The following is a 13,976-nucleotide window of genomic DNA, read 5'->3' as shown; positions in this document are numbered from 1 at the left end:
CACTCTCCTGTGATTTGGGATGAAATCCTCCCACATGCAGGAGGCATAATACACATCTCCCTCACACTATGTGAGTGTTTTCCAGCATTGCTATGGGAAGAACAATGGATGCCATCCATGCCATTGTTCTTTCTGTGACTCCTGAGTCACAAGCGTCTGACAGGACCACCAAGCTTTTAATAAGAACAAAGTCATTGAGATATTAACTTTTTATTTTTATTTTTTTCAAGATTTTCATTGTGGTTGTCAAGAGAAAAAAAATATATATACATACAGTAGCAGCCCCAATAGTTAAAATGGTCCAGTGATCTTTTTAAAAGTGAGAAACACTTAAAAAGAATCATCACACATGTCTTCTATGATGGTAATTAATAGGAAGCTGGGGATTAGCAATAGACAAGTGTTGCCACCAGGAAGATAAAGCACTAGCCCATAATCAGAGAAAATATCAGAGACATGCCTGGGATCTGTCTTCTAGGTAAAAAACAGGGGAAACCAATTTGCATATGGTACTGGGATAGCCATAGCTGATGTAAGTGTGGAAGGAGAAATCTGGGGCCTGGAGAGACACCACTGCACTCTGGAGCAGTTCACATACACACTTCACTACAACCCAGTTGAGAACTAACAGTCATGTTTGTGGTGCTGAAATGCTCTTAGGAACAGTGATTTCGGAGTAAGACAATTCAACTCCCTGCCTGCATCAGAGCCAGGTGCCACAGATGACTAGATAGATAACGCTCAGAGGTAAAGCCCCAATCCCCCCCAAAGGAGTCAAGCAGATCCCTGGCTGCATGGTCATGCTGTTCAAGAAATCCATCCCAAGCCAAAGTCCAGAGCTTCAAAAAGGGATAGCAGAATAACTGCTTGGTGCAATGTATACAGGGCACTGCTCAGAAGTCTTCATTATGCATGAATTGGCAGGTTTACTTTTGTCTTAAATGGTAGATAGAGGGCTTGGTAAGAGGCAGCCTGCCACTCATAGAGAACATTCAGAGCTCAATAGCGACCTGAAAACCCAATCCCAAAGCAAGGATAGGGATTTCATTGGCATCATTGCTTACTGCCTGCAAAAGCAGCCAAAGGTCAGATTTGCAGGCCATGCTAACAATGAGCCCAGAGCACAAAAGGACCCATGTGCCCCAATGCCACAGACAAGAGTGTTGGAAAGGGATTTCATATGGACAGGATCTGCTGAACTGGTGAGAATATCATGCTTAACAGCCCATGCAGATTGGCCACTATATCCTCTGGTGGGAAAATATAAAGCAGACCTAGAAAGTTACTTCTTCCCCAAAGATAATGAGTGGGATACATTTGGGAGAAAAAAATCCATAGTGAAAGAGCACATAGAGCCAACCTAGTGCAGCCCACACCTCATGGCTGCTCAGATGAACTGCTTCTTGTATTCCACTTACTGGGTCAATGGCTCTCCACGAACACTCGGCAGATAAGCCACCTATGTTTAGATATCAAACCAAACTGTACTGTTTATTTCATAGATTTCTTCCACACTCTTTTAAAAAGTAGCTGAAAAAATCACAAAGAATAAAAAAACATTTGCAAGACAGAGTCATTGACTGGATAGATGCATCAGGCTCCAGAAAGCACACACCTTTGGGTTGTCTCCCTAACAGAAGCAAACCAGGAAGACACAAAGGGATTACGCATTTAAATAGGCTCAGTTTACAGGTGGCCCCTTCTTTCTCTTTCTCCGCACAGTCTCACTACCATCACCAGTCACAGCTGTGCAAGCTAAACAAAAGCTTACGATGACTATTAAAGTCTATCTTGTAAGAGTTTTTGAGGGGTATCTGATGAATGCTTAGAAAAAGGATCCCATAAGGAGCATATAAAATAGGATTAAGGCAGCTTTAAAGCTTTTAGAATTTACCAACAGCAACAAAAATAATCAGGAACAATTATCCTTGTGTCAAGAAATATCCACATGTCAGAAGCATCCAATGGGTAAAGGAGCACACAGAGATTTCAATACTTTTTCAGTACATTACAAAGCAGAAATGTACTTGAGGAGAGAGTTTTACTGCCTCTTTCAAGTTCACTGTTCCTTCTAGAATCCACAGAAGAGTTCTTCATGGTAATTGTAAAAATTCAGTTGTTATATTAAGCATAGTAGGCAAGACCTCAGGTATTGAACCCACTCCTCATGGTCAGTTTGATCACCTATCTTTCTCTCCATTTTAATGCATGAGCAACACAGAGCTGAGACTGTAAGCAAAGGCACTTCAAGAAAGATGTAAATGTACTTGCAATTTCAGTTTAAGTAAAAAAAATCCCAACATTTAAAATGTGTTAAAATAAACTCTGTAGAAAGCAATTACAAAGAAAGTATATACACTGAAGTTCTGGCATGACTAGAAAAACAGCTTTTACTCTCTTGGTCTAATTTGGTCAATGCCAAATAGCCATGTATAACCTGTGACCCGAAGAGTTAAGATCACACCAATCTTGGTTTGCCTCATGTCCTACAGACATGCTCAGGTCAAACTAGAAGTATCCCAGAATAACCTTTTCTCTAATTTCTGAATAAAGGACTGAACTAAGGCCAAATTATGTAGGTCACGGCTTGTGTGTAAACAAGTATTTAGATATGGCACTATTTCAGATTAAACCAATGGGAGAAGAGAACAATGAGGGGAAGAGTCAGTTTTCTACTCTGTTGCTAACACCAGCTCCTTCAAAACACAACAACATCTACTGGAAAGTCTATGGTGCCACTGCTCTCAACTCTCAGTCCTGTTCCAAGTTGTTCAGCAGCATAAAACTGACATAAGCAAACCAGTTCTAATAGAACTTCTGTGCTTAGACACTGAAAACTGAAAACAACAGATCTCTATAAAAGTAAGCAAGTTACTTCCCATTTACCGTCCAGCAGTCATGTGAAAAAAAAAATCACTGTCCAATATAGCAACGAACTAATACTCAGATTTACTAAACTTAAGTTTCTTAAGCGTGCAAGAGGTAGATTCCATACCCCTTGGTTATTTGCTTTATGTCAGTCCTGCTCTCAAGATAAGCACCATTAATTAAAACCGAGTCAATAAAGTACTCTCTCATAACGCAAATCAAAAGAAATGTCTCTTTTATGTGTATGTTCCTTCTGCCTCAGGTTTCCATAGTAATATAAGGAAATACTTGAGAGCTGCAGGTGCTGAATGGGAGGTTCCATCGAGCAGAGCTTATGAGATGCCTCCACTCCCACTCCCGCTGAAGAGAAGTGCCTCTCAGCTGACACAAACCCCTCAAAGTACAACCACTGTGAAACAGTGCGAGGGGGAGATACTTTGAAGAGTGATGCAAGACATTCTGTGTCTCTTCTTCTAGATTAATTGTTCAACTCACTCTTAGTGATTCTAATAAGTGCTCCTCTTTCCCTCTTCTCAGTTTTTTATGGATTTTCTCTCCCTCCCATTCCGTAATCAGCTTTGTATATGTAAAATGTTCGAATAGATGGCAAGAATAAAATTTTCCAGAGTAACCATGAAATACTCTTTGAAAAGCCAGCTATACATTTTCAATTATTAAATCCTTTTCCATTTATGCAAATTTGATAAAAAGTGAGCAACATCCCTGCTATAACAAATCATAGTTACAGCATATGTTCCTGATTTCCCACCACTTGTGCTTTAAAGGGTGTTTCCCTTCACATCACTGCATTGTCTAACTTCACACAAACGTTTATAAATTTACAACAGGTAGCCTGCTCTCTCCACCTGCTTCTTTCTGTGTCACAGTCAACTCTTAATTCCACTGGTATTCAGATTGTCTAAGCATTTCCTGACATCCCAGCTCCTGGAATGGTGCAATCACATAAGAGACTTTTAGGGAATCCTATTAAGCTTCTTGCCCTCAATTACAGAGAAATTACTCCCACACCTAACTTTATAGTCAACAACCAGCCAAGGCCTTCTTGTCCCAAAATAGAGACAGCATTAACGAAATTTGAAACACATAATTTGCAGACCTACAAAAATCAACCCTACAGCCCAAGGCTGATTTTAGTCAAATTAATTATTTATTATTGCTTTGAGCTGGCAACACTTACATAAACCCTGTTTTATAACAGGAACATTAAGCTTTTACAGTAGCAGGGAATTTTGAAAGTACTACCATTCAGAGATAAAACAGTAAATCCAGATAGACTGGCCACCACAGGCAAAAGACTTCAGACTCGGGGATTTTGTTTGTTTAAATCACTGCAAAACTTCTGTTTATAAACAAGAGAACAATAGCTCCATCACGCATAGGATCTTTTCATTTGCGTTAATGCTGCAGCAGCACATCCTGAGCATATAAACAATCACATCTTGTCCTGTACATGAACTGAGTCTCTTATTGAAAGGAGCCTGCTTGCTTCTTCCTTTTCCTCCCTGCTTCTCTCCACATTGGGCTGATAAAGTAAAATCTCAAAGATACATGTCTGTTACATCAGCAATTCTGCCCTTACACAGGACTTGTAGTTTGTTTGTTTATATGAAGGCCTACTAAAAGGATAGGGCCTGCTTCACTACCTACATGACTAAGCAGCTTATTTACCTCTCCGCAATAACTAGTACATCTCTTGACGAGGCAACTTTATGTCATTAAACCTTCATTATATACACAAGTACACTTTCACTATTTGCCGCATTACACGCAGAAGTACATGTTTTTGCTCCACACCTGATATCCAAGGCTTGTGTTTGTACCTAATACCACAAACAGCCCAAAGGCAGAGAACTGCATGAAGACTGAGCCACTAAAAAGCAAAACAAAATAGCCATACCTTGTGATCTACACAAACTGAAAGAAAGAAACAAACAAAAACCCCAAATCAAACAAACAAACAAAAAGCCCAGAAAAGAAAGGAGAGATGAAAGGTTTGATTTTGAAGCCTTCTAAAAAAAGAAATTCAATTGCTTTTATTAACAAAAACTTATTTTGTTTGGCAAAATAGCGATAATTAAAACTTGAATCACACAGATGCACTTTTATACAGGTCATCTGTTATTCAAAACCTCTGCTGCAATAATGGTATTTTAAGTCACTATACATAACTGATGAATAATATTTGTTGAAACATGATTAAAGTTCAGAGCAGCTTACTTGATCCAGATGTTTATACGGTCAGATGCCGCAATTTAGACTCTAATGACAAAACTTGTCAGTTCATGTCATTGAGAACCACTGGCTAATCAAACAGGTTTTTTTGAAGGGGAAACCTCAATATTGTCACTAGAATACTGTAGTACATTTAACTTTACACAAAAACCCCCAAATATAGCTTGCTACAGAAACAGTATTTACACTGATAGTTATGTGCTTATTCATACTCTGAATTTGTACAGTTTTCTTTCTTGTATTGCTCTGCTTGTCCTGTTGCTTTTGCTCATCTAATACTAGCAATGCCAACTTTTAATCTTAAATCAGTTTAAGCATGTTTTTTGTCTGAAATATTTCTTACCTGGTATGGTACTTGCCAAGATCTACAGAAATTGCCAACCTGTACATTAATGTTGCTTAATTTCCTGTATCTCCTATTAGACTCTTAAGACTATTCCAGAACAATTTTTCTTTTTAAATAATAGTGATAGTTTATATTACATCACACAAACAACAAATGTTTATTCCAGATACTGTGAACTCCAAAGCACGTGATTTTATGGAATCCATGCATTTCAATTTAAACGGATACTTGACGCAGCAACTGATAATTAATAAAATACACTCTGAAAATAGAATGGATTTTGCTACATCCTTTAGTAAACTCATAGTGATGGGTAAGACAGCTGATATAAATATATATGATAAAAACCCACAGTTTTCAAGTTAGGTGTTAGCACAGACCTCTGTTTTACCCCAGAAGGTTTTCCTGCATTGCTGGCGAGCTTCATGTGCCGTGGACGAACATAGAGCTACCTATATGGTCTAAGCAGAAATTATTCACATTATACCTAACAGAAACTTCATTAAGCACACAGGTATTTCAGATTCTTATATAGCCATAACCCACATTAGCTAGACCAGGAGAGCATTTCTGAAACAGGAGCACAAGCTACTGCTCTTCTGCTTGGTCAAATTGTCACACACTCCATGACTAACACTTCCCATGAACTGAGTCACAGAGCTCACCAATCAACTTCTGTACCAACTGTATGAAAACAACAGAAGATGTTTCAGAACATTTTTAAGAGTTATTTTTCAGCCTACTGAAAGTCACTGCCTCCCTTACCTAATCACAGAGAACTGGGAGAGCCTCTATCAAGCCATGGCAATGGTCAAACAGTTGCTCTAATCTCCTTAGAACTTTTTTGTATGAAGCAACAGTTTAAGACTGTTCCCATGTTCTTTGGTCATTACAGGCAACAGAACAATTTAAAGCAGGATACAGAAGCTCCTTATATAATTTTATTTCACTATATTTTATTTTATAATATATAGCAATAAACCTGATAGTCTTTTTAAAACAGCTTGTAATCTTAATTCAGAGTGTCTAAAAAAATTAGCAATAGAAAATGTCATGTGTTGAGCTTACATTCAAGCTAAACACAGGGTTTCTCAAAAGCACAGGCATAAATGCTAGCTGCCAATTCTCTTATAATGCTAGTTCCTACATATTAAACTCATATTAGATTTTTCTATTTTTAGAGTTCTGGTGGTGTAGCAGCCTATTCACCAATATGATTTGATTAGCATGAAGCTGCAATCAATATTCTGTTCCTAACCTGCCTGCCTCCCTCTCCATTGAATTTCTGCATTAATTCCCTTTTTGCCCTCTTAAGTTTCTATTCAGACAGTCAAGAGGATATGCTTTATTCCATGGTTGGCTTGGGTGTAAAATATTTATAAACATATTACCATATTCAGTCATAGCAAGAACACAGATAAAAAGGAACAAAGCGGAGTTCAATGGGAAAGGAAGCAGGTAAGACTTGTGCTGTCCTTGGAGACCAACCATGGTTACTGGTTCTGCACTGAGCCAGAGCTCTGTACCTGGGCAGGGAGCTGTACTTGGCTACAGGCTCCAGAATCCTGCAGTAAACAGCCTCACATTACACACAAGAGACTTCATACTTAGGAAAGTGGAAAAGCAAAACAAAACCTAAAACACAGCAATCATTTTGATCAAGGCATTAAAACACTGTCTAAATAATTTTTTCCCTTATCTCTCTTTTGGTCACGTGTTTAGAGTAATTTTAACCTGAATAACATTGATAAATCAGATTTTCAGAGGTCTCAACAGTCAGATAAAGATCTACATCCACTATTAAACCCTCAAAAAAAAAGTGCCCTTTTGAGATTAGCCTAATTACAACATCCACACAGCGAGTTAATATTTTATACTGTGCTACATATTAAAAATACTGAAAAATCATTTTCCAGATACTCTTCCTAAAGAAAAAGAGTGACAAATACTCTTGCTTTCTGTAGTCAGTTACTTGACATGTTTGAGAAATACATCAATCACTCCATAACACTTTTACAAGCCAATGGGAAACAGTTTCTCAAGAAAGTCCTGCTTTTACTTCCACTACTGGTCTTTGCTCAACCAGGAAGGCTGTCATGTCTGCACTTTAATTCTATTATTTCTAAGGAAGGCCTTTACCCATTACCCTCCTGAAAATTCCACAACATATATACAAGTTTCTCAGCTATGGTCAAGTCCAGAAATTCAGGAGCCACATGGAGAGTGACTATGTTAGATTTCAGAGAGTCCCTTCCCAGAACAATTTATCTTACTTGCTGTGTCAGGAAGCTCTTGCTGATATAACTTTGAATTCAGAGAACTAGAGGGTTGTCCAAGAAATTATAATGCAAGCTGCAAAGAAAGCTACTTCAGCTTATGCCCCTAGTTCCTGGTATCAAAGCAGTCTGCCTGCAGCTAAGAAAGTGCAAAAGACAAGTTAGAGGTGTCACCTTCTGTACCCAGGAGTGTAACACACACCAGCCTACCTGCGGTTCTTATTTTGGTTCCAGAGTATCAACTATTTTTCTATGCTAAGGAAAGTACTTACTACCTGTGATGCCGAAAGGGTTTCTGATTTTTCCTTTTTGTAGTTTTTAGGAACACAGTAACTGTAGCAAATGTAGTGTTCATATTTGTAACAGCTTACGTTCATTGTTTATACATCCTAACCCCTACCACAGATTAGTAGCTCAAATTCTTTTAGCTATTTAGGCTCTCTTCAAGGTACAAGAGCTGAAGACTATCAAAAAGACCCGCAGAACAAGACCAAACATAAACCAACAACCTTGAGTCTAAGAACACTGGAAAACCTCCAAAGCCCGAGGAAGAGAATGAAGAACAGAGGGTCCCAGTGATCCCAGCCCCAAAATCCTGGGGGATGGCACAGGGGTGGGACTGGGGCTGGACTGAGAGATGTGTAACCTGGGGATTGGGTGGGCCATATTATAAAACCCATGGAAATCAGTGTTCTAAGAAGAAGGGGGCAGCAGCACGAAGATGTCATCGTGTATTCCTAAAAGCCCTAAGCCTGGACACTAAAGAATGTACCTTTTTATCTTATCCCACATTAACTTGGCTCAGAGTCCTGTTTTGGGGGGCACTCATGGCAACACCTGCATTATATTTGGACAGAAATTTATTTTAAAAATTGGCTCCCGTAGATTTAACACTTCTTAGAATAAAAGAAAAGTTTGAGGCACGGGGCGGGGGGGGGGGGGGAGGGAGGGGCGGGGGAAGCAGCTGGTAAACTAAAACTAAGATTACTTAACATTTCAGCAACTCAAAATGGCCTGAATGTCTTATATTCTATTCTGTTTCAGCTAGAGAGGAAGTCTTTGAATTGGCACACATTCATTTAATGCTTTGGGAAACTTTGATGACTTGCAGTGATTTGCACAGGACAAAAACCTTCCATGCAAACATGACTGGCAAGGAACTCCAACCTTCCTCCCCAATGGAAATAGCAAATGACAAGTCACTTCTTTGACTGATCTGCTCTCCAAATTCAGATTTTAAAAGCCTGTCTCTACATACACTTCTGGTACTAATCAGGCAACACTGCGTCATTTTAACTTCATGGAATAAATTGACATACTTAGTTATTCATCCCAGTTGATCTGTAGGCTTTTTACTTGCTTGTTATTATCTTTCTTGTTCACTTATTGCTTTAACAAGTGTTATAAAAATAAAGGCCAGTGCAGAAATAAATGCACCAGGTATTATGTTCCTCTGTGTAATTTAACAATATTTAGACAATAGTCATAGAGCCTTCAGGCACTGGGACCACTATAGCATAATATATCCATGCAACAACTCTTAAGTACATTGAAAAGTTAAAAATACCACTAGAAGTAGTTAAAAATAGACTATCAAAGTGCACTAAAAATAGACTAGCAAACTCAATGATTGGTCATTTATTGAGCTCTTTATTGAAGACTTGTTTTACTCCCCTTAGTGGGATAAAGGTGATGTTTTGTTTCTGGTATTGACTTTACAATGCAGGTCTTAAAAAGATTCATGCACAAAGCTGTGAATGCATTCTTGTTTAGTGTGCAGAGCTGGGGTTGGGGGTTAGCAACATGTAGATAACTGAAGATACTTAAAATGTGGTGTAATAAAAAAATTGTATCATTTTAACACCACTTTTCAAGTTCTCTAGAAGGCTTCTGGTCACATAAGAGAAGTTCTTACTATGTTTAAAATATCATAATATTGTGATATTTGATTAATTAACATATGAAACTTGTGTCAGAACTGATCACAAGTTTCTTAAAGTTTTACTGTTATCTGTAGGGAAAGGAAAGGAATCTTCCTGGAAATACTGGAAAGAGGATTGTTTCAGAGGTATACAGTTTCACTGCACATAGCAACAACCCTGTAGGGACTTCATAAGTTTTAACCCAACCAAGGAAATTTTGTAATTCCCTAGAATGCTGAGACACAACAACAAGCAGTTATTGCTGTCAGACAAAATCACCCAGTGTAACCCAAAGATGATCTAAGGGATTCAGCAGACACACTGACAGACTGGTCTCCTAAGAGACTGCTACATGTGAATGCACATAAAATAACACTCAACAGACTTGGCAGCCTGCCAGTATCCCTTACAGTGAGCAAATCTAACAAGGGCAAAATATTCTCAGAGTAAAATTTTCAGAGCTGGGGTATTATGAGTCTGTGATCACCTTTTGAAGAGTTCTCATTGTTACAAGTAGAATTTAAAAGTTGCAGCTGATAGTTCTAGATACGTCTCTGGTACAACCTGCCAGAATGATTTGAGCTGTATTACGATTTGTAAAAAGGCAAATGCTACAAAAACCCCGCTAGCTGCAAGAGAAGGCCCAGTAACAAACTATCTCAAAGCCTGCATTGAGATAGTCATGCCAGCTGTACTCAGTGATCTGTTCCATAGGAATTTGCCTTTTTCCCCACCCCTTAAGCATGTAAGACACACCGATAGACAATAGGAGCCAGAGATGAAAATAACAAAATCTAATTGTTACATTGGTATGAAATAACAGTAATGAGTTCTAAGTATGAAAACATGATTTATTTATTTATTTCCTTTTTGGTCAGTGGCTCCTCTTGAAACTGTTCAACATAAATGCATAAGATGAAGATTTTGTGATCTCCTGCCCACAAAAGAGCAACTGCCACAACTGCTTTCAGTGTTAAAACATTCAAAGACTCATGGTGGGCCAAAAGTAAACAAAGTGTGTCTCTGACAACCACTGACACTTGATCTGTGCTTACATTTAGATGCCATGTAGCTCCTGCAGCCACTTCAGGTGAAATTTCATCCTCAGCCTGATACCACAAACATCTGACACCTTCATGTGGTGGTTCTGCTACCTGCAAATCATACCCTAGACTCATGTCTTCAGTTTCCCAGGTCCATGACATGGCTGGCATGTATGAGTGATGATGGTAGCCACTTGGACAGGTGAATGCTGAACCAGATGCTATTTTAGGTGAAGCAGGAAGGCCTGGAATTTTTCTAAGTGTTAAGATCAGGGTGGACACTGCAGGACCTGTTCTGGTCCTTCCTAGAGGATGGGAGGATGCCACATACAAGGACTTTTCTTCAAATGACAGCTTACTAGCTAAGCACAAGCACATGAGTTCTCTTCATGTGAGCAGAGGCTCATGTGAATTTCTGCCTCACATGAGCTCTGGCTTTCCCCCTTACTCCTTTCCCCCCTTCCTCTATCTCTGTGTACTTTTTTGTAAACTCTTCAGTTCTCAGTTTTTTCTCTGTCACTGCTTCCCTACCACTTTTCTATTGACATACTTTGTAACAGGTGGGTATCGTTCCCCTCACCCAGAACTTCTGCAGGATCCATCTACTCTCAAAAATTTCTTAATTCAGTTTAGATTTTATTCATCTCTGGGCCAAGGGGTCTTGAAGCTAGGGTCTAACTTTGCAACAGAAGCATGTAACCTGTCATTAGTGGTACAGCTTCCTGTAAACCATTTCAGTATCCATTCACATTAGGAAATGTGAAGAAAATAATCTCCCTATCCAAGCACAAGCTTTCTAGTAGGTAATACTCAGTCTCTCAAAAGACGCCTTATCAAATGGAAAGATAGTCTTTAGCTTACATAATTTTATAAGGAAAACAACAACAGCTTTAATTCTAGGAGTCAAACACTAAGTGAACAGCAGCAACATGATATAGCTGCAGAAATACAAACCAATGTGAACGCAGACAAGCAGCTCCAGAAGCCATTAACAAGGTCTGGCACTCAGCCATCCCAACCAGCCTGACCATGCCTGGAAGAAACTTTCCTCTCTAGTCTCTTCTCTGTATGCCTTCACTTCTCAGAAGTATAAAAAAGTATGAAAGGGATCATATATAAAAACCAAACCAAACAAAACCCAAACCAGCACCGACCAATATTGAAAGCCTAAGTGCTAAGTTATTATCAACCATAATCTACTTGCAAGGCTAACCAGGCTGACATTTGCCTATCAAGCAAAAATAACATCTGCTTTGAAACCGACCATTGCTCCATGCTATATATACTGCAGAAGGCAGTTATTATTGCAATTCCACTATAAAATACATTTCCCATTTCTTTTAGCTAAACTTTTTTTAAGCTTACAGCAATTATTAGTATAAATTAAAGAACTATGATATCCATGTAATGAAAAGAATTACCAACATATTTTTTGTCTCTCTTTTGTGTTACTCAGATAATGAAGATGGGAGGGATGGTAAGTAATATTTCAAAAGCATTTTTAGCTGATTGAAACAACACAATTTTAAACAACCTACAAAAGAACTAACATGGGTAGTCTGAAGACTTCGTACTGAGACAAGACTCATAGTGTCAAGTGAGAGGCACTTAGCCAGTTACTTCCTGAATTCTTTTTCCTGTTATTTCACATGCTTTAAAATCTGTTTTCCTGAAGAGTTTATTCCCTCTTTCTCCAGGGATTCCTTTGCAGTGACTTCCTAACAGTCCACTAACGAGGGCATTGCTATGACAATCTGTTGTCAGGTAAACCAATTCATACACAAAATGTATCGTGACTTTATTGCAGAAATCAACAGGGAAATCAACTCCTTTGCAGATGAACTATGTGTTTAGTCATATGTGCCTTCAAGCAACAGGCAGGGGGCAGTGGGCTTACTTATCAGCTAAGACTGTTCAAGAAACTTACAGTTGGATTCTTGGCTCTATTGAGCTTAGGATATGTTCAAACTCACTGCTTCAAGGAAGATCACTGGAGATTTATGGAGATACTACAAAAGACAGTAGGGCAGTGAGAACATGCTCCAGCAAGGGGAGAGCTCTCCTCACACCAGACGTATTTTGAAGAAATACAAGAGGGCATACTAGCACGTTGTCTTGTAGTCTTTGGCTTGGTCTTTTTATTCTTCAACAGGAAACTTGCTGCCCTGAGCCTCTACAGTGCTGGGGCCAACCTGCCTCAAGAGGCACAGGGGTCTTGATCAGTTTGCACACCTCAGAAACACAAGTTCCCAAGGAGCTCCAAACAAGATGATAGGGAATACTCAAGGTCTCCAATAGACTCCTTTCCTTACTGATGTTGCAGTGTTTCCATGAAACATGTCGAGTCTAATTTTTATCCTATTCCTGTAAAAATTATTTTGGACCATTTATTCAGTACATTATTAATCAGCAGTGCCTGAGCCACACATCTCTCCCATTAACAGAGCAATTGTGTTGTAATGTTCCCCACCAGCCATGATCTGAATGGAATTTATCAAAAAACCACATCCACTGCTACTTAGTAATATTGATAACAATAACTTGAAAAATATTACTGCATGCAAGCCAGTGTTTAAATGGACTGCAGGCACAGCCTGATTTCTACACATGGTTCTTACATCTTCAGCAAACACATAACAGAAGCAGCAATGCCATCTAGTTACTTCTAAAATCATAGTAGGCAGGAACTGGCTTGTACGCCTGAATAATTCAGCATTGAAGAGAGGAATGGCACTCTAGTCTGAAATCAAGCCACAGGAGCCTGTCCCTGTTGAGAGTCTCTGTGAATATTTATCCATTTAAGAACCCAAAGCTGTTGGTTACAACAATTTTAACTGTTCTGCTTGAGCACTTCATGTTATTTTAAAACTTGACTGATTTTATTTTTTTCTATTAAATATAATCATCAACTATTTTCATCAACTATGACAGGAAGTACCTGCACAAAATAGGTTACATCCTTTGGAACATCTTCTTGGACAATCCTGCCCTATATGTCAGGTATTAGAAAAGTTAACAGGAAAATTCTGTAATAAAACCCAAACTTCTCTTTTCATCTGAAGCTTTCATTCTTCCAGTTATGAATCTTAATAGAGATGTCTACTTTTGGCATGCAAAAACTGAGTGAGATCTAAAAAGTTACCTGCAATATCCAGCTCTGTATGCAGAAAAGCCCAAGAGGTATTAAAAGTTTTGGTTGTTTGGTTTTTTTTAATTGAAAGTGCACAAAATGAAGACAAGCTGTAAAAACACTTAACACTTTGTAAGA

The 13,976-nt window shown here is 38.7% G+C and overlaps 1 protein-coding gene across 4 annotated transcripts in view; it reads right to left on the bottom strand.

Moving 5' to 3' along the window:
• The window catches only part of TMCC3 (transmembrane and coiled-coil domain family 3), a 55,292-nt gene that overhangs the window by 13,996 nt on the left and 27,320 nt on the right, over positions 1 to 13,976 (bottom strand). The window lies entirely within an intron of this gene.

This window comes from Pithys albifrons, chromosome 3, assembly GCF_047495875.1.
Source record: "Pithys albifrons albifrons isolate INPA30051 chromosome 3, PitAlb_v1, whole genome shotgun sequence".
Classification (NCBI taxonomy): domain Eukaryota; kingdom Metazoa; phylum Chordata; class Aves; order Passeriformes; family Thamnophilidae; genus Pithys; species Pithys albifrons.
This window is presented reverse-complemented; position numbering and strand designations above follow the sequence as displayed.